This window comes from Patagioenas fasciata, chromosome 25, assembly GCF_037038585.1.
Source record: "Patagioenas fasciata isolate bPatFas1 chromosome 25, bPatFas1.hap1, whole genome shotgun sequence".
NCBI classification, from domain to species: Eukaryota; Metazoa; Chordata; class Aves; order Columbiformes; family Columbidae; genus Patagioenas; species Patagioenas fasciata.
The window spans coordinates 6,494,619-6,516,686 of NC_092544.1; the positions used below are offsets into that span (position 1 = coordinate 6,494,619).

Consider the following 22,068-nt stretch of genomic DNA (forward strand, 5'->3'; position numbering starts at 1 on the left):
GAGGGCGAGGTAGTACATGGGGGTGTGGAGGTGCTGGTCCCAGGCTATGGTGGTGATGATGAGGCCGTTGCCCAGGAGGGCAGCCAGGTAGATGCCCAGGAAGAGCCAGAAGTGCAAGAGCTGCAGCTCCCGTGTGTCTGTGAACGCCAGGAGGAGGAACTGGGTGATGGAGCTGCTGTTGGACATTTGCTGCCTGTGGGCATGAGGACCTGTGCAAGGAGGAAAAGACAGTGATGGTTTAGATGAGACTTCTCTGGGAGAAACCAAAGCCATTTCCCACAGAGACACTGTTATTTCTCCAGGAGAACGTCCTGGCTGGAGCCCTCGTCGGTGCTGGATGAGTGTGCAATGAAGAACAGGGTCTGTGCCCAGGGGCTCTTGAGGAGTCAGCCTGACCCTGTGTGATTGGGTGGGCAGGGGCCCGTCCTGGGGTTCAGCTGTGTCAGCTGGAACCGCTCCTGGTGCAGAAGGGACCGTCAGCATCTGCACCTCCAGGCCTGAGAAACTGGGCTGGGGAGGTTTGGTGTTTCTGCAGCTCCTTCCCCCCTCCCACCCTGGGGAGTGTTCTTGGGTGTCAGAAACCCTCAGCATTTCTGCTGCACTCAGGGAGAACAGAGCGAGTCCTGCGAGACCAGAGGATCCCTGTGGGTCAGTGCAGTGAGGGCAGCTGCTCTGCCCCTCTGTCTTGCTCCAGTTGCCCTGGGCTGGCACCTTTCTGAGATGAGGGCTGATCACACTCCCATGTTACCCTGAAAAGCCACCAGGCACTGCTGAGAGCAGCATCTCTGTGCTTCTCCATGGGACTTGCAGATACACACAGGTGCTGTAGGACAGGTTTGCATCCTGGAGGGAAGCTCACAGCTTGGAACAAAACCTCAAGGAGACAGCCAGTTGTCCTAATGTGGCATTTGATTCAGGGACACCCACCTCATTCCCCAGCCCCACAGGCTGCATTGCTCACAGCCCCCAGGTCAGAGCAAAGCTGGGACACGTGTTCCCATGGACACACCTGCAGGAAAGGACCCACAAGATCAGGCTGTGACTCTGCAGCTGAAACTGCCATCCCCAGAGAGCCTGACAGCAAGAACAAGATCCCAACAGCAGTGACCCAGAGCAGGGGAGCAAGAAGGACAATGCGGTGAGAGTGGGTGTGAGAGAGGCCAGGGCAGAGGCAGCCGGGCACTCAGACAGCGTCACCCTTCCCCAGCGGTGCAGCCACCTCCCAGACACCAACATTGCCGGGCAGCTGCTCTCAGCCCCTGTGCTCTGCAGAGGAACTGGAGCTCTGGCTGCACAGGAGCTGCTCCATGCCTTGGAGCCCCCGGCCCTGAGGGCAGAGGCTTTGCTGGGTGGGAGAGGAGGCCAGGGGGCTGCTCACAGGAGGGATCTGCACTGCGGGGATCACAGGGACTTTTCTCTGTTCTCCCTCCGTAACAATTCCGGGTTTAGTTTCCTCTCGTTTCTGATCATTGCCCTGCGTTCCTCACCCCCCCTTAGCAGAACAAAGACCTTGTTGTGCCTTAAACGTCTGATGTTTGTTGCTTTGGGAAGCAGAGATAGAGGAGACCTCGTCTTATCTTCCCCAAAGCTCTATGGCCATGGAGGCCGACACCTTGGCAGATAAGGACAATTAGCAGCTGCTGTGAAAGGCCTCATGGCCTAATTGGGATGATGGAGATGAACCATCTGTCGGCCAACCAACTACCAGAAGGAACCATGAACCATCCATAGAGGCCCGTAGAGACCCATGAAGACCATAGAGACCCATAGAGACCATAGAGACCCATAGAGACCCATGGAGACCACAGAGACCCATAGACACCATAGAGACCCATGGAGACCATAGAGACCCAGAGAGACTCGTGGAGACCATAGAGACCCATAGGGACCATAGACACCCATAGAGACCATAGACACCCATAGAGATCATAGAGACCCATAGAGACCCACAGGGACCATAGAGACCCATAGGGACCATAGAGACCCACAGACACCCATAGAGACCCATGGAGACCATAGAGACCGTAGAGACTGTAGAGACCATAGAGATCCATAGAGACCCATGGACACCAGAGACCCATAGGGACCATAGAGACCCATAGAGACCATAGAGACCCGTAGAGACCCATAGAAACCTATAGGAACCCATAGAGACCCATGGAGACCATAGAGACCATAGAGACCATAGAGACCGTAGAGACCGTAGAGACCGTAGAGACCTATAGAGACCCATGGAGACCAGAGACCCATAGAGACCCATGGAGACCATAGAGACTCATAGGGACCCATAGAGACCATAGAGACCCATAGGGCCCATAGAGACCCATGGAGACCATAGAGACCCATAGGGACCATAGAGACCCATGGAGACCATAGAGACTCATAGGGACCCATAGAGACCATAGAGACCCATAGGGCCCATAGAGACCCATGGAGACCGTAGAGACCATAAAGACCCATAGAGACCCATGGAGACCATGGAGACCATAGAGACTCATAGAGACCATAGAGACCCATAGGGACCCATAGAGACCATAGAGACCCATAGAGACCTGAGAGTCATCCCCCGCCCCATCTGTTGGTACAGGACCCGTCATCCTTAGGTTCATAGGTCACTGTCAGTGTAACCAACGAGCACACAGCGCTGGCAGCAGAGGTGACTCATAGAGCCCCATAAGTGACCCATAGTGCACCATAAGTGACCTTTAGTGACCCACAAGTGACCCATAGTGCCCCGTAAGTGACACTTAGTGACCCGCAAGTGCCTGTTAGTGACCCCCAAGTGCCGCTTGGCGACCTTCAAGTTCCCCATTAGTGCCCCATTGGTGCCCAATAGCGCCCCATAAGTGCCTCTTAGTGACCCCCAAGTACCCCATAGTGATCCACAAGTTCCCCATAAGTGCCCCCTAAGTGACTCATAGTCCCCTATAAGTGACCCATAGTGTCCCACAAGTGACTCAAGCAGCCCCATAACTGACACTTAGCGCCTCATAAGTGCCTCTTAGTGACCCCCAAGTGCCCAAGAGCAACCCATTAGTGCCCCATAAGTGCCCTATAGAACCCCATAAGTCACCTATAGTGCCCCATAAGTAACTCATAGAGACTGGGTCCCTCCTGAACTCCTGGGTCCCTCACCCCATAGTGTCTCCCCAGTGCCCCATAGCCCCCATAAGTGACCCATAGTGCCTAATAAGTGACCCATAGAGATGCATAACTGCCTGTTAGTGACCCCCAAGCGACCAATATCGACCCACAAGTTCCCCATAGAGCCTAAGTGACCCATAGTGCCCCATAAGTGACCCATAGAAACTGGGTCCCTCCCGAACTCCTGGGTCTCTCCCCAAACTCCGGGGTCCTTTGGGGCACTCCTGGGTCCCTCACCCCATAGCACCTCCTCAGGGCCCCAAAGAGCCCCGTAAGTGACTCTTAGCAACCCATAAGTGCCCCACAAGTGCCTGTTAGTGACGCCCCCACGTGCCCCATACCGACCCACAAGTTCACTCTTAGTGCCCCATAAGTGCCCCATAGAGCCCCATTATAGTGCCCCATAAGTGACTCATAGAGACTGGGTCTGTCCCGAACTCCTGGGTCCCTCTCCAGACTCCAGGGTCATTTGGGGCACTCCTGGGTCACTCACCCCATAGAATCTCCCCAGTGCCCCATAGTGCCCCATAAGTGACTCTTAGCGACACCTAAGTGCCTGTTAGTGCCCCATAAGTGCCTCATAGCGCCCCATAAGTGTCTCTTAGTGACATCCAAGTGTCCAATAGCAACACGTAAGTGATCCATAGTGATCCATAAGTGACCCATAGGGACCCATAGTGCCCCATAAGTGACTCATAGAGCCCCATAAGTGTCCCATAGCATCTCCCCATTGCCCCATAGTGCCCCATAAGTGACTCTTAGCGACCCATAAGAGCCTGTTAGTGACCCCTCAAGTGCCTCATAGCGACCCTCACATTCCCCATTAGTGCCCCATAGAGCCCCACAGGTGACCTGTAGTGCCCCATAAATGACTCTTCACGACAACCCAGTGCCCCATAAATGGTGCATAGAGCCCCGTAAGTGACCTATAGTGACCCACAAGTGACTCACGGAGCCCCATAAATGCCTCTTAGCGACCCTCAAGTGCCCAATAGCAACCCATAAGTGCCTGTTAGTGGCCCCGAAGTTACCCATAGCGACCCACAAGTTCCCTATTAGTGCCCCATTACTGCCCCATAGAGCCTCATAAGTGACCCATAGTGCCCCATAAGTGACTCTTAGCGACCCATAAGTGCCTGTTAGTGACCTCCAAGTGCCCCATAGCGACCCACAAGTTCCCCATAAGTACCCAATAAAGCCCCATAAGTGGCCTATAGTGCCCCATAAGTGACTCATAGAGACTGAGTCACTCCTGAACTCCTGGGTCCGTCCGGAACTCCTGGGTCCCTTGGGGCACTCCTGGGTCACTCACCCCATAGAATCTCCCCAGTGCCCCATAGTGCCCCATAAGTGACTCATAGAGACTGAGTCACTCCTGAACTCCTGAGTCCTTTCCAAACTCCTGGGTCCCTTGGGACACTCCTGTGTCCCTGTAGAACTCCTGGGTCCCTCCGGAACTGCTGGGTCCCTTGGGGCACTCCTGGGTTTGTCCCAAATTCCTGGGTCCCCCCCTGAACTCCTGGGTCTGTCCCTCCCTCCGGAAAGGACTAGACGGGACTGGAAATTGGAGTGGACCGGATCGGACCGGTGGGGCTCGGACGGACCCAGCGTCCGGCCGTGTTCGCAAGAGGGCAGACCCGCCAGGGCGGGAGGGCTGAGCGTCCTGCTGTTTTTTACACGGCTCCCCCGGCAAGTTCTCAAGGTTTAGGGGCGTGCGATACGCCGGTCGCCCCGTCCCTCTTGTCCCCACCCTGGGGTTCGGCGCCAACGTGGTGTTTTTCCTTTCTGCTGCTGACGAGCAACGACAGAACCCGAGGGAGGGAGGGAACGACGGGAACACGGAGCCGGGGGATGTTGAGGTCAGGCGGTCGGAAATCACACACACACACAAACAACAAGGCTCTTTGCCCCTGTCAGCAATCAGGACACATAACCACGGGTGTAGTTATATGCGGTGCTTTATTTCAGCACTGGGAAACCAGGGGTTCACACCCAAAGCTGGCTTCAGCGGTCAGTTTAAGTTGCACAGTATTTATACAGTCCATTCACATATATATTAATATATTCATTAAGATACGTAGCAGTTACCCAACATTTATTGCAAGATCGATTGCAACACCTTGGAACTACTTTGATCATGCGCAGTGTCCTCGAGTGGTCTTTCAGGGGCTCTTCAGGATGAAGTAAGTAGTCTTCATCGCTTCTGTCCTTTTCATCTTTGGGTACAGAATCAACCATGGTTGCTATGGTATCCATGGTTGCCATGGTTGCTATGGTTGGCATGGTTACTCTCGTTGCTCCGGTTTCTCTGGTTGCCATGGTTGCTCTCGTTGCTCTGGTGCTCTAGTTGCTATGGTTGCCATGATTGCCATGGTTGCTATGGTTCCTATGGTTGCCATGGTTCTATGATTGCTACGGTGGCCACGGTTGCTATGGTTGCCATGATTGCCATGGTTGCTATGGTTGCTATGGTTGCTATGGTTGCCATGGTTCTATGGTTGCTACGGTGGCCACGGTTGCTATGGTTGCCATGATTGCCATGGTTGCTATGGTTGCTATGGTTCCCATGGTTGCTGTGGTTGCTCTCATTGCTCTGATTTGTCTGGTTTCCATGGTTGCCATGGTTGCCACGATTGCTAGGGTTGCTCTGGTTGCCATGGTTGCTATGTTTGCCATGGTTGCCATTGTTGCTATGGTTGATATCATTGCTCTGGTTGCCCTGGTTGCCATGATTGCTATGGTTGCTCTCGTTGCTTTGGTTACTATGGTTGCTCTGGTGGCCATGGATTCTATGGTTGCTATGGTTACCATGGTTAATATGGTTGCTATGGTTGCCATGTTTGCTATCATGCCTATGGTTGCTCTCTTTGCTCTGGTTGCTCTGGTGTCTATGGCTGCAATGGCTCCTACGGTTGTCATGCTTGCTACGGTTGCTCTGGTTGCCATGGTTGCTCTGGTTGCTCTGGTTGCCATGGTTGCTTTGGTTGTTATGGTTGCTCTGCTTGCCATGTTGTTATGTTGCCATGGTTGCCATGGTTGTTATGGTTGCTATGGTTGCGATGGTTGATATGGTTTCCATGGTTGGTCTGGTTGCTATGCTTGACATGTTTGTATGGTTCCTGTGGTTTCCATGGTTCTATGGTTGCTATGGTTACCACGGTGGCTACGGTTGCCATGGTTACTATGGTTTCCATGGTTGCCATGTTTTCTATGGTTGCCATGATTGCCATGGTTGCTATGGATGCCATGGTTGCTCTCGTTGCTTTGGTTGCTCTGGGTCCCATGGTTGCTTTGGTTGGTACATTTGCTATGGTAGCTATGGTTGTCACTGTTGCCATGGTTTCCATGGTTGCTCTCCTTCCTCTGATTGCTCTGGTTGCTATGGTTGCCATAGATGCTTTGGTTGCTATGGTTGCTATGGTTACCCTGGTTGCTATCGTTGCAATGGTTGCCATGGTTGCTATGGTTGCTCTGGTTGCCATGGTTGCTATTTTTACCATGGTTGCCATGGGTGCCATGGTTTCCATGGTTGCTATGGTTGCTATGGTTGCCATGGTTGCCCTGCTTGCGAGGTTGCCATGGTTGCCATGTTTGCTATGGTTACTGCGGTGACCATGGTTAATATGGTTCTTACGGTTGCCATGGTTGCTATGTTTGCCATGGTTGCTATGGTTGCTCTGATTGCTCAGATTGCTATGTTGTCATGGTTGCCATCGTTGGTATGCTTGCCATGGTTGCTACGGTTGCCATGGTTACTATGGTTGCTGACGTTTCCATGGTTGCTATGGTTGCCATGGTTGCCATGGTTGCTATTTTTGCCATTGTTGCCATGGTTGCTATGGTTGCTATGGTTGCTCTTGTTTGCTATAGTTGCTATGGTTGCCATGGTTGCTATGGGTGCCATGGTTGCCATGGTTGCTATGGTTGCTATGGTTGCTCTGCTTGCGAGGTTGCCATGGTTGCCATGGTTGCTATGGTTGCTGCGGTAGCCATGGTTAATATGGTTCTTACGGCTGCCATGGTTGCTACGGTTGCCATGGTGCTATGGTTGCCATTGTTGCTATGGTTGCTCTGATTGCTCTGCTTGCTATGTTGCCATGGTTGCCATGATTGGTATGCTTGCCATGGTTGCTACGGTTGCCATGGTTCCCATGGATGCTATTGTTGACATGGTTGCCATGGTTGCTATTTTTGCCATTGTTGCCATGGTTGGTATGCTTGCCATGGTTGCTACGGTTGCCATGGTTACTATGGTTGCTGAGGTTTCCATGGTTGCTATGGTTGACATGGTTGCCATGGTTGCTCTTGGTTGCTATAGTTGCTATGGTTGCCATGGTTGCTATGGGTGCCATGGTTGCCATGGTTGCTATGGTTGCCATGGTTGTTCTGCTTGTGAGGTTGCCATGGTTGCCACGGTTGCTATGGTTGTTGCGGTGGCCATGGTTAATATGGTTCTTACGGCTGCCATGGTTGCTACGGTTGCCATGGTGCTATGGTTGCCATTGTTGCTATGGTTGCTCTGATTGCTCTGTTTGCTATGTTGCCATGGTTGCCATGGTTGCCATGATTGGTATGCTTGCTATGGTTGCTACGGTTGCCATGGTTCCCATGGTTGCTATGTTTGCCATGGTTGCTATGGTTTCCATGGTTACTATGCTTGCCATGGTTGCCATGGTTGCTACAGTTGCCATGGTTCTGTTATTGCTGTGGTTTCCATGGTTACTATGCTTGCCATGGTTGCCATGGTTGCTATGGTTGCTATGGTTGCTGTGGTTGCTCTGGTTGCCACAGTTGCTTTGATTGCTATGGTTGCTATGGTTGCCCTGGTTGCCACGGTTGCTTTGGTTGCTATGGTTGCTATGGTTGCCATGGTTGTTATGGTTGCTATGGTTGCCATGGTTGCCATTTTTGCCTTGGTTGCTATGATTGCTCTGCTTTCTCTGTTGCCATGTTTGCCATGGTTGCTATAGTTGCTATCATTGCCATGTTTCTATGGTTGCCATGGGTGCTGTGGTTGCCATGGTTGCTACGGTTGCCATGGTAGCCATATTTGCCATGGTTTCCATGGTTGCTATGGTTGCTCTGCTTGCCATGTTGCCATGGTTGCCATGTTTGCTATGGTTGCCATGGTTGCTACGGTTGCCATGGTTCTATGGTTACTATGGTTACCATGGTGGCTATGGTTGTCATGGTTGTCATGGTTGCCATGGTTGCTATGGTTGCTATGGTTGCCATGGTTGCTGCGGTTGCTATGGCTTCCGTGGTTGTCATGGTGGCTATAGTTGCCATGGTTTGTCTGGTTGCCATGTTTGCTATGGTTGCCATGGTTGCTACAGTTGCCATGGTAGCCATATTTGCCATGATTTCCATGGTTGCTACGGTTGCTCTGCTTGCCATGTTGCCATGGTTGCCATGGTTGCTATGGTTGCTATGGTTGTCATGGTTGATATGGTTGCCATGGTTGGTCTGGTTGCTATGGTTGCCATGGTTCTATGGTTGCTGTGGTTGCCATGGTTCTATGGTTGCTATGGTTAACATGGTGGCTATGGTTGCCATGGTTGCTATGGTTGCCATGGTTGCTACGGTTGCCATGGTTCTATGGTTGCTGTGGTTTCCTGTTGCGGCTAGAAGGTGGCAACAGAGACCTGAATCAGGAACAGCACGGCCACCAACCCCATGCTGCTTGGGCCATCAGCTCACAGACAGCGACGTGGTGGATGCGAAATGGTGTTTATTGATCACTGCTTAAATCACACAGCACACGCTACTGCCTATCAAGGGAGGGGCTGCTACCTTTCCGTACAGCGCGAGATCTTCCGGCCGCCAGACCCTAACTACCTACATAATAAACCATTCTAAGAATTAAAGATGTTTGTTCATTAAAGCTTCTTATAAGGAAAGGTTCAGAGGTTATTGTGCAACACGGGAAGCCCCTGCCCTTTTGTTATGCAGTGCAGGAAACTTTCGCTTTAAATGTTCGCTCTTCTAAAGGTGTGGGCGGGCAGGGGTAGGTGAAAAGATAGAAGTTTAGCTGCCTGGCAACAGAGGACACGCGTGCAGAAAGAACGAGTGACGTGGCACCTTGAGCAACGAACCCAGGACTGTCGCCCCTATGAAAGCTCAGAAGAAGTGGCGTGCGCCACAGGAGCAGAGAAACTCCCTGGCCGCCCAGCGCTGTCTTTGCTTATTGCGTTTAACCGGGCAATAAAGTTCTGTTATTCAAGTTATCTCGAGTCTAAATTTATTACACCCATACTCGTCCCCGTCTCCCCGTCCTGGCCCGCCTGCCTCCCCGCCCGCCTGCGCGCGGCGTTCCTCGGGTGGTCGGCAAGACGCTCCCGCGCCAGCCTCCCCGCGACCGCTGCCGCGCCCGCCCGCCCGATGGCTTGACCCCGGGCGACCGACCGCCGGGCTCCTGGCGGGGCAGGGCGCCGGTTGCTGGGCGGCGGGGAGAGCACGCATGCCCGGAGCGCCCGGTGGCGGACCCCCTCTGGCCCTTCCCGCGGGTGGGCCGGGGGGGCGGGGGGAGCAAGGTGGGGGTGGGTTTGTGCTCGCCGCGCAGTCTGAGCCGAAAGCCGAAGTGAAATTACATGGCGGTGGCGGCGGCCGGTGCGGGTGCGGGGCACGACGACACCACCACGACCCCGCCACCCCCGCCGAAATAAACCCCCACCAAACCGAACCAAAAAAAAGAAAACACCGCCACTGTTACAGTCAAATATGACTCAAAGAAGTTTAGAATAACTTTTATTAAAGATAAATGAGCAAGACAGCGCTGGGCAGCCGGGGAGTCGCTGCTCCACCCAAAGGCACGCAAATTGGCTACAGAAAAAAAGTGTTCATAGGCCGTCTGAAAGTACACGCCCCAGATCTTCTTCCTGATTGGTCAGATTGGTTGCTATGCCGTCCCCCGCACAGCGAAGCACATCCGCCTTCCCATAAGCACACAACAGCTTTCCCGCCAAAACCTGCAAAACAGAATATGGCGAACTATAGTGACAGAACGTGGCAGTTTAACATTTACACAACTCAGTGAATTGCCAACTACTAACATATCTTGATTTGATTAGCAAATTTACTTTAGTTATGCAATCTATAACAGTCACGAAACCCGCATCCCCCCACGTGTGAGCCCCGAAACTCCAGACACAGACTCGCCGAGTGTGTGCACGGATCACAAGGGTCGAAAAGCTCGACTCATAGAGTCGCGTACGCTGTCCCGCAGCCACCCGCGAGAGGCTCGCTCGGTTGCGTCCAGCTCCTGTCCCTGTGCCAGCAATCAGGACATACAACCACGGGCGTAGTTCTACGCGGTGCTTTATTTCAGTGCTGGGAAACCAGGGGTTCACACCCAAAGCTGGCAACCGTGGAAGCCATGGAAACCATGGGAACCATAGCAAGCATAGCAACCATGGAAACCATAGAAACCATGTCAACCGTGGAAACCATAGCAACCATAGCAACCATGGAAACCATGGCAACCATAGCAACCATAGCTACCATGGAACCCAGAGAAACCAATGCAACGAGAGCAACAATGGCATCCATAGCAACCATGGCAATCATGGCAACCATAGAAACCACGGCAACCATAGCAACCATAGTAACAAGAGCGACCATCGCAGACATCGTAACCATGGCAGCCATGGCAACCTTAGCATCCATAGCAACCATGGCAACCATGGCAAGCAGAGCAACCACAGCAACGAGAGCAACAATGGGAACCATGGCAACTATGGCAACAACAGCAGTCCTAGCAATCGTGGCAACCATGGCAACAAGATCAATGAGAGTAACCATAGCAATCATGGCAAACACAGCAACCATGGGAACCATAGCAACCATGGCAACCATAGCAATGATAGCAAGCGTAGCAACCATAGCAAGCTTGGCAATCATAGCAACCATGGCATCTATGGCAACCTCATCAACCATAGCAACGATGGTAACCATGGACACCATAGCAACCACATCAAGCATAGCAACCACGGCCACCATGGCAACCATAGCAACCATAGCAACCAGAGCAACCATAGGAACCATAGCAACCATGGCAACCATAGCAACCATTTGCACCATAGCAACCATTGCAAGCATAGCAACCAGAGCAATCAGAGCAACGAGAGCTTCCATAGCAAACATGGCAACCATGGGAACCATAGCAACCATGGCAACCATGGGAACCATAGCAACCATGGCAACCATAGCAAATGTAGGAACTATAGCAACCATGGAAACCAGAGCAACCAGAGCAACGAGAGCAACCATAGCCATCATAACAACCAAGGGAACCATAGCACCCATGGTAACCATAGCAACCATAGCAACCATAGCAACCATAGCACCCATGGCAACCATAGCAACGATAGCAAGCATAGCAACGATAGCAACCTTGTCAAACAGAGCAACCATAACAACCATGGAAAGCAGAGCAACCAAAGTAACGAGAACAACCGTAGCAATCCTGGCAAACAGAGCAACCATAGCAACCATAACAACCATGGAAAGCAGAGCAACCAAAGTAACGAGAACAACCGTAGCAATCCTGGCAAACAGAGCAACCATAGCAACCAGAGCAACCATGGCAGCCAGAGCAAACAGAGCAACCATTTCAACCAGAGCAACCATGGCAACCATGGCAACCAGAGCTACCATAGCAACCATGGCAACCATAGCAACGAGAGTAACCATGGCAACCATGGCACCAGAGCAACCATGGCAACCATAGCAACCATGGCAACCAGAGGAACTAGAGCAACGAGACTACCATAGCAACCATGGAAACCATAGCAACCATAGCAATCATGGCAACCATGGCAACCATAGCAACCATGGGAACCATGGCAACCATAGCAACCATGGCAACCATTGCAACGATAGGAACCATGGCAAGCAGAGCAACCATAGTAACCATAGCAACCATGGCAACGATAGCAACCATAGCAACCATAACAACCAAAGCAACCATGGCAACCATAGCAACCAGAGCAATCAGAGCAACGAGAGCCACCATGGCAACAATGGCAACCATGGCAACCACAGCAACCATAACAACCATAGCAATCATAGCAACCAAAGCAACTATGGCAACCAGAGGAACCAGAGCAACGAGAGTACCATAGCAACCGTGGCAAGCATCGCAACCATGACAACCATGGCAACCACAGAACTATAGCAACCATGTTAAGAATGGCAACCAGACCAGTCATAGAACCATGGCAACTGTAGCAACCGTGGGACCCATAGCAATCATAGCAACCATCGCCACCATTTTAACCATGTAAACCATGGCAACCATAGGAACCATGGCAACCAGAGCAACCAGAACACCAAGCGAAACAGTGGCAATCATGACAACCATGGCAGCCATGGCAACCATGGCAAAATACAACCATGGCAACCATAGTAACCATGGCAACCATAGCAACCATAGGAACCATAGCAACCATGGGAACCATGGCAACCAGAACAACCAGAGCAACGAGAGTATCATAGCAACCATGGCAACCTGAGCAACCATAGCAACCATAGCAACCAAAGCAACGACAGAAAACATGGCAACCATAGCAAACATAGAACCATGGAAATCGTAGCAATCATGGTAACCATAGCAACCATGGCAACCATAGCAACAATAGCAACCATAGCAACTATAGCAACCACAGAAACCAAAGCAATCATGGCAACCATAGCAACCATAGCAATCATGGCAATCATAGCAACCATGGCAACAATAACAGCCATGGGAACCAGGGCAACCATCACAACCATAGCAACCATGGAAACCAGAGCAACGAGAGCAACGAGAGCAACCATGGCAACTACAGCAACCATGGCAACCAGAGCAACCAGAGCAACCATGGCAACCATTGCAACCACAGAAACCATGGCAACCATGGCAACCATACACACCATAGCAACCATGACAATCATGTCCATGATAGCAACTATGGCAACCATTTGAACCATGGGAACCACAGCAACGATGGCTACCATGGAAACCATAGCAACGATGGCAACCATAGCAACCTTGGCAACCATAACAACCATAGCAACCAAAGCAACCATGGCAAACAGAGGTACCAGAGCAATGAGAATACCATAGCAAGCGTGGCAACCATAGCAACCACAGCAACCAAGACAACCATAGTAACCATAGCAACCATGGCAACCATGGCAAGCATAGAACTATAACAACCATGGCAACCATGGCAACCAGTGGAACCAGAGCACCGAGAGGAACCATGGCAACTGTGGCAACCATAGCAAGCATAGAAACCATGGCAACCAGAGAACCAAAGCAACGAGAGCAACCATGGCAACCGTGGGAACCATAGCAACCATGGCAATCATGGCAACCAAAGCAACCATGGCAACCACAGCAACCATAGCAACCAAGACAACCATAGAAACCATGGCAACCATGGCAACCATAGCAATCGGAGCAACCATAGCATTCATGGCAACCAGAGCAACCAGAGAAATCATGGCAACCATGGCAACCATAGCAACCATGTCAGCCAGAGCAACCATAGCAACGATGTCAACCATAGCAATCATGGAAACCAGAGCAACCAGAGCAACCAGAGAAACCATGGCAACCGTGGCAAACATAGCAACCAGGGCAACCGTGGCAAACATAGCAACCAGGGCAACCATAGTAACCAGGGCAACCATAGTAAACATTGCAACCATAGAAACCATAGCAACCTTAGCAACCATGGCTACCAGAACAACCAGAGCAATGAGAGGAAGCATGGCAACCATGGCAACTATGGCAACCATAGCAACCATAGCAAACATGGCAACCATAGCAACCATGACAACCATAGAAACCATGGCAACCATGGCAACCATAGCAACCATAGCAACTACAGCAACAAAGCAACCATTGCAACCATGGCAACCATAGCAACCGTGACAACCATAGAAACCATGGTAACCATAGCAACCATAGCAACTATAGCAACCAAAGCAACCATTGCAAACAGAGCAACCATGTCAACAATAGCAACCATAGGAATTATGGCAACCATAGCAACCAGACAAACCACGGCAACCATGGCAACCAGAGAAACCATGGCAATCATAGCAACCATAGCAATCTGAGCAAAATGAAAGAAGAGAGAAAAGAAGAGATATCCAGGCAGAGGAGTGCTTACTGAGAGAGGATGGGAAAGAGAAGAGGATGAGAAGGAAATAAGGCAAGGCAAGGCAAGTACAGGCAAGGCTAGGCTGCAGGACATTATTTGCTTTATATTTTCTACCACATTTGTCTGCAGAAGAGAAGGAATGCCATCAGACCTTATTTATGAGGCCCAAACAAAAACCCCAGCTACTTGAGACATTTAGACTAAGCCTAAAATTGAAACATGTCTGCATAAGGCTGCTTTTTATACTCTACTTCCACAATCTGCTGGCAGTACAAAAAAATCAGCTGCAGATCTACTCAGGCTGAGTCATGGTCGTTTGGTGCAGGGATCAAGCATATCATGGAAATATTTCACCATTTCTGCTCTGTTTTTCAGTGTATGACACCAAAACACCCACCTGATGACATCATTTCAACAGCAACAGCAGCAATTTGCAGAATTCAGCTTCTTTGGGGAACTGAGAACTTGCTGAGCTGACACCAAGTCCAGCTGTGTCCCTGTCACCCGCAGAGTGCCCGCATCCTCCCCACGGTAGCGGGCATTGTGACAAAGGTTCTATGTCAGCTGGGTGTGGCAGCCGAGCGCCCCCTAGGGGAGGGGAGCCTGTCAGCCCCGGGCCTGTCACTGCCTGCTGTCCCTCCTTGTGGAGGGGTTGCTGTTAGGTGGAGATTTGTTACTGAACCAGCCAGGAATTTCAAGGCTGTGAACAGGACCTGCCATGGGAGAGAAGCAGCTTCGAAAGAACAAGGCCCCAACGTGGTGTAAATCAACGGACCTATCAGCAGTGAGACTTCAGCGTATGGACAGCTCGTGAACAGAGATGATATCCAATTAGCAAATGCATGCTGGGAGCGTGGACGCGTGATCAGAGAATAGTTGCATATATAAGGCTTGTTTCTGTAATAAATGGCTTTGCGTGATGCACATTGAATCGGAATGCTGAGTTCTTTATCGTTCCAACAGATGGTGACCCCGACGCGATACTCTGAATGGCGTCTCACTGCGATCGGGAAAAGCCTGGAGCAGCCCAGCTGGAGGCGGCTCAGCTGGACTGAGAGCCGGGCGGAGGCGCACGGACACCCGGGGATAAATTCATCGACGGATCACCGGAAAGGTGAGCGGCTGGGGGCAGGAGGAGGGAAGAGTGAAGTTATGGAGCAAAACATATTTTCTGAAGAACAAGCCGCAGTTAAGCTCCTCCTGCATATTCTCTCTGTGAGAGGACTTAAATAGGAAGAAAGTGACATACACAGACTGTTAATTTGGTGTAGAATTAACAGCTACCCGGGAGAAACCAAGAAGGCTTTTAAACGTTAACTTTGGGACCACAAAGGCAGAAATTATGGAATAAAGTTAGCAATGGAGATGATAAAGAAGCTAAATCATTAGTAACTACATGGAAGCTTATACAAGATTTTAAGGCTGAACGGTCTGCTGCTGCTGGAGTTTTTGTAGCATTGCAACTTGATAAGAATCCTGAAAGTCGCTGTGAAGTTTACTCTGTTCATGTCTTTGATACCTTCCCTACTCCATCCCCTACTGCGCTTTCGGCACCCCCGATAGCTCAGCAGTCCGGGGCAGGGGGAGGAAAAATGCCGAGCGTGTGTCCTCCTACACTGTTACCCAATCCTGATGAGAACAGCAAGTCCAAAGGATTGGAATCAGACAACTTGCCCAAAGAACCTGTGAAAGCTGAGAATGCTAAAGTCGTAGACAAGTCCTTTTACCAATTTGTATCTGCTTTTACTGCCTTCTAACCCTCCAACTTCCATGAGAGAGTAGAAGGAGTCACCGGATGAGAACTGGGCAAAAGAACTATGTGAAAGATCAGATCAGTTAATAGTGAGTGAATCCAGCAGTCGGCAATGCACTCTTGCTGATCGTGTCGGGAAAGGGGATGCGCTTGGGAACTCAGGTTATACGAATAATTATGATGCTAGAAAGTATTGGCGAGAATGTGCACTGTTCCGACCGTTCCAGTCCGTGTTATCTGATGACTCGGAAGAGGATGAGGGTTTGCAGCATTTTCTTGAAAAGTTAAAGGAGTATGTGTACGAGTTGCCCTGAGATCAGATAAGAACCATGAAAGACTCAAGCAAAATTAGACCTAGGCAATGTAACAGCTCTAGATCATTTAGGACGGAACGATGGGGATTCGTTGAAAGGGGCAGCTATCCCCCAACTCTTGGAACGGACACGAATTGACACACCACAATTACAGGCGCTATGAGCTTCTGAAATCCTGAGGCAGTCAGCAGACCTTGCATATCAAGCTATGAGAAAGGTGCCTGAAACCATCAAAGCAGCCAAATAATTTGCAACTATTAATCAGGGTCCCAATGAGAATTACATGCAATTTATTGACCACCTTGAAGAGGCCATCAATAAACAGGTTGAAAACTTAGAAGTTAAGGAAGCACTGGTGTTGAACTTAGCAGTAGAGAATGCTAATGTTTGCTATCAGCATGTTATTTGCGAGTTTTACAGTACATATTATGTGCTCCTGTGTACTGCCACTCTGAAAATCAAGCAGCTCGTCAGCAATGTGTGTTAATTGTGTTACTGGTTGTTTTTAAGTGCGCCGTAAACCCTTCTCCCCGCTCTTCCCACTCAGGCTGCAAGCAGCCCTGTGCTTCCCCCCTCCCTCCCTCTTCTCAAGGTTTTTACTTGCAAGATGGGGTCAGGAATGATTGTTTTCAGTTGTGTTCCTGAAAAATCGGCATTGGGAGGTGTTATAAAACATAGGAAAGCACTCCGACAAGAAATCATTAAATCATTTCAGACAGTTTTACAGGCAGGGTGATTTGAACTTCAACAAGCTGAGACAGAATTAACTGATAACACACAGGTCAGAAAACTTGTTGAAGTCTGCAAGATGCTTTCCTTATGAACCTGTTTTCTTTGTGGGTATCTGTTTAAGCATGTTGCAGTTTTGGTAGGTCTTTGTTACATGGTGCGATAAGTTCACAGACGGTTAAATCATGAGAATCCGTTGACTCAAAATGTGCGTTTTGTGATAATACAGAAGATCATGAGTAATTTAGTTCTTTACTGCGTGAATGTGATGGTAAAACTTTGTGTGTAGTAGCTGTTATTTTTCTTTCTAGCACGCTGGCTTTATTTCGGTATCCAGACTTGCGCAGCTCTGTGACAGGCTGTGCCTCATCTCGGTGTGCTGGTTTTGGCTCTTTCTGCACACCAAGTAAAGAATCCTGGTTTGGGGTAACAGCCGTAGCACCCCAGATGGGACACCGATAAAAGCCTTGCCCGGTCCAGCTCGCTGCGGCGGGGGGGCGGGTGCCGATGGGGCTCCAGCCGCACTGCCCTGTTTGTCAGGAGCCCCAGCGGTGCCCCCGCCTGGCTGAGCAGCGAGCGGCCCAAAGGCGCAATGCAAAAAATGAAATAATGTCTTAAATTAGTGTAACTGTGATCCATCTGCATATTTGAACTTGGTATTTGGTTTTCATATCTGAGCTCAGTATTATAATTGCGTATTTATATTTGGTACCAAAATAATTTTGTTTGGGGAGATAATTACAAAATGGGAACTGGTTCCACTGCTAAGATTTCACTGCTGAAATTCCACCTTGCTCCCCCTTAGGATGCATCCTTACGCATTAGAGTAATTGCTTATATTGTCATCTAGTAATTTTGAGACCAGAAAAGAATTTAAATTGTTAAACTCTGCTTTGCACTGAAAAAAAAAACACAAAAAAACCCAAAAAAACCCCAAAACAAAACAAACAAACAAAAAAACAACAACCAACCACCCACCTAAATGCTATGATGCATGTGAACTTGGTATTGTATGAGGTTGTATTTAAAAGCTGCTAGAATATGAAATTATTTGGATTTAGGAAAATGGAATAATGCATTGATGCTTAATATACTGTTTTTTGACATCTGTAAATTGTAAAAGGTAAATGGGGCTGAGGAGCGTGGCAACTGTTGCGCTGGTTGGAATTGTGTATGAAGTGTGTTGTGGTTGTGTCAGCAATCAGGACACACAACCGCGGACGTAGTTCTATGTGGTGCTTTATTCCAGCGCTGGGAAACCAGGGTTCGCACCCAAAGCTTCAAACAGCTGATTCAGACCATACCTTATTATACAAGTCAGTTACATACATATTCATTTCACCCTTGACAACCATTAGCATATCCCACACCTATTCTAACAGAAACTTTCTATCTAAAAGATGTTATAATTATCAGTTATTTTTAACGGTACAAACTTTAAAAGAATATATCATAAATCTATCTCCACCTTAAGAATAAGGCTCGGTTACAGTTACCTGCCTTGTAAGAATATACCATAAATCTATGTCAGCTTTAAGAACAGAGTTTGGTTACTGACTACAAGAGTTCTATGGCTACAGGGCTGGTTGCTATCCTCATATTAACCCAACTGCAACAGATCCACCAGCAAAGGCCCATCCTGTTCTGTTCCATAAGAGAACATGGAAGGAAACATCTTGTAAAGTTGATTCTGTTACTATCAGTTGGAGTGAAATGGGAGAAAAAAAAAGCAAAATATCCCAGGCCTGTGCCTGAACATGGATTTTGGGCCTGTGTGAAGCTGCCAGATAAACTCAGGTCATTGCAATCGAGGAGTTTGCCAGAGCCTCCTGCTTCGTACCAGTGATTACACCAGCTGCGTGGCCTTGGCTACATCTGAACTGCAGCAAGAAGAGAATGAAGGAAAAAAAAATGGAAAAACCTGTTTGTCCGCTGCTAATTGGAAAAGAGGGGGCTTTACTCCCCCCGCTCTGTCTTTTTTTTTTTCTGGAGTATTGTCATCCATCCTTGTTGTGGCACTGTGTTGCTTCTCAGCTTTGAATCAGGGGTTGTTGGTGATGTTTCTTTTTGCTTCTGTCTTGTTTCCTAGGTTCTGGCACATCTGGGGAGAGAGCTCATCATTTTACCTCCTTGCTGAGGTTGGTCTTTCCACACCGGTCAGCTTTGGGGGTCAGAGTGCTTAGTGCTTCTCTGGGTCAGACTGGTACTGATTTGGGTGTGGAGTGCAGCCAGGTTGGTTTGATGTGGAGTTGAACTGATTGGTTTTCATGCTGGGCTGGAGATCCTGCCCTCCCAGATGGGGGCGAGAGGGAGGTTTTATTCCCCCCCAGCAATGTTACTGCTAGAGAACTGTAAATACCGCATCAGGGAGTCTGAGGGTTGAAATTTAAAGACATTACCAGTGGGTCCATAGTTCTAATGAAGCTGGGAAATTAAACCAAAATTTTTTTTAATAGACTTATTCTGTGGTAACTGGTTGTAAGAGACTTCTTAGTAAATTCACCATGCTAGTTTTTGAGGTCATGGGAAAGAACGAAAGAAAGGCTGTTTTATGAGACCAACAGAATGCCAAATTTGGAACAAAGTTTTAATACATGAATTCTTGTAGTTGCCAGAAAGCCCTATAGCCCTCTTGGGTCAGGATTTGTTAAGTAAATTGTAAGCTCAAATAATGTTTTCTGAGAATTCTGTTTAGTTGCATGTCCTACAAGAAGCTGCTTGGATGGCGCAGATCTGCTTGTGCAAGTGAGGAATCTCCAAGGAAATTTCAAATGCTGTATTTCCACCAGTATTAACAGCCAATGTTTTGATAAAGCAAACACTACACTGATAGATCTGAAACAGGACTTCGATCTGGTAAGGAAAAACAATATCCAATAAATATGACAGCCAAAATGGAGTTGGAAACTTTGAGGAACAAATTTATGACAAATTTGCAGGCTGACTGCATTCGATTGGACTTGCAGATTTGTCTGTTTATAGCTACAGCATAGAAAGAATCTGTGGCTATTGTGGGACAGTCTGATGAGAATGCTAACAGACTGATATACCGATTGTTACTCTGATCAAGAAATGCAGGGAATTAATTTAAGTCTTAATAGGCTATGATCTTTTTGTCATATATGTACCATTTGTGAAATTTAATTTTGATTTTTTATATGCAATCTACATCCTTGCAAATTGCATTAGCTGATTTTTCTTAACAGCACAGCTTTTGGCACGCATAAATGTAAACTGATGCAGAACCTGCAAGTCTGTAACGTCAGGTCACAGACCACACGTGTATCTGGTCTGATCCTACATACCTGCACAGTTTTTGTTGGTGGTTCTGGGCAGTCCCATAAAGCTGTAGTGGTCTGGCATGAAGATAACAATTGGCATCATTCTGTACAAATTATTGAAGGTTCAACCCAATTAGCAGAATTTGGTGCAGGTTTACATCACTTAGAGCTTTTTAAGGAGGAACCTCTGAATTCGGTTTGTGATTCTGAGTACGTAGTCAAGGTCCAATGCACGTATCTGATTCTGAACTGTTTTGTTTTTGTTTTTAAACAAAAAGGGGGAAGTAGGCAAAACCCCACAAAACCAATTGTCAAAAGCATTGCATGTGATGAATCACTTATATCCAAGTAGTGCAGCCTAAATTTGCCCTGTGATGAAACACTTTGCAAGTATGACCCAAAACCATGCTAAATCAGAAAGAACCTACATTAGTTATGGTCAAATCACTAGTTAATGATCAATGGAAAAGGCCACATCCATTGATAACCTGGGGAAAAGGTTATGCTTGTGTCATTACAGGCTGAGGATTGAAGTGGATTCAACAAAGACTCAACGGATGCAGATGGACAGGAGGAGATAAGCTGTGAGGACTGTTCCAGATGTAAACCATGGATCCTAATTCAGTGTTACGGATGCTCACAGACCCGGTGGTCTAGAAGCCCATTAGCAGCAGGTGCTGTACCTTCTGTGGAGAATGGCAATTTGAGCAAACAGCAGGAGAGCCAAAAGGGTGATATTACACTTAGATAGTCAATGCAAAAATGAGGTAAAGTTATGAGACATTCCTACCATAGTATCTACTGCACTCCTTCTCCCTAGTCTAGCGGCTGGTAAAGCTTTAGGAGACATATCCAAGTTAAGCTATTGGTCTTTTAAACAGGCTAATTAACTTCTGAGATACTAACTCAATTAATAGTAGATGTTGATGGTATTAGGCACGTTACACTTCAAAATTGTGTTGCTATAGAGTTTTGTTGTTATCGTAAGGACATGGATGTGATGAATTTAAGAGAAAGAGGTATTAACTTGTTTAATCATTCTGGGTCTATTCATAGTACTTTAGACAAACTAAAACAGCACGCTAATAAAATTGTCATAGTAGAATTAAGGTTTGACAAATGGTTTAAAAGCTTGGAAATAGGTGGGTAGTTGTTTGATCTTATTATGTAAGGCTTAGCTACATTATATGTAACTGTAATCATTGTTGTTAATCGTATGTTGTCTGCTGCAGTGGATTTCAAAGATCATTCTGCGTGTTGTAAACAAGGCCTGCCTGGTTCAAAAACAAAAAGGGTGAATGGTGGGAGATTTGAGGGATTTTCTTGAGGTTGTTGTGTGGATGGGTTTCTATTAGATGGAGATTGACTTCTGAACTAGCCAAAGGAATCTCAAGGCGAGCTCGAAGGCTGAAAAACAGCACCCTGAAAAACAGCAGTGAGACTCGGGTGCATGGACAGCTCGTGAACACGGACAATATCCAATCAGCCAATGCACGCTTGGAGCGTGGACGCGTGATCAGGAAATAACTGCATATATAGGGAGGCTTGTTTCTGTAATAAATGGCTTCGCTTGAATTCATATTGGATTGTGTGGAGTCCATGATTTTTTGGACTCTCAGGGGACAGTGACCCCAGCATCTGGGGCTGCCCTTCCTCCCAATCTCCTTTTATAATGTTGATTTATTGAAATAAAA

The 22,068-nt window shown here is 48.5% G+C and overlaps 1 long non-coding RNA gene across 1 annotated transcript; it reads left to right on the top strand.

Moving 5' to 3' along the window:
- Positions 1-14,848: 14,848 nt before the first annotated feature.
- Positions 14,849-19,550, top strand: LOC139825586 (uncharacterized). Its single transcript, XR_011735721.1, has 2 exons — positions 14,849-15,411; positions 19,183-19,550. It is a non-coding gene; the product is annotated as an uncharacterized lncRNA (long non-coding RNA).
- Positions 19,551-22,068: the final 2,518 nt, after the last annotated feature.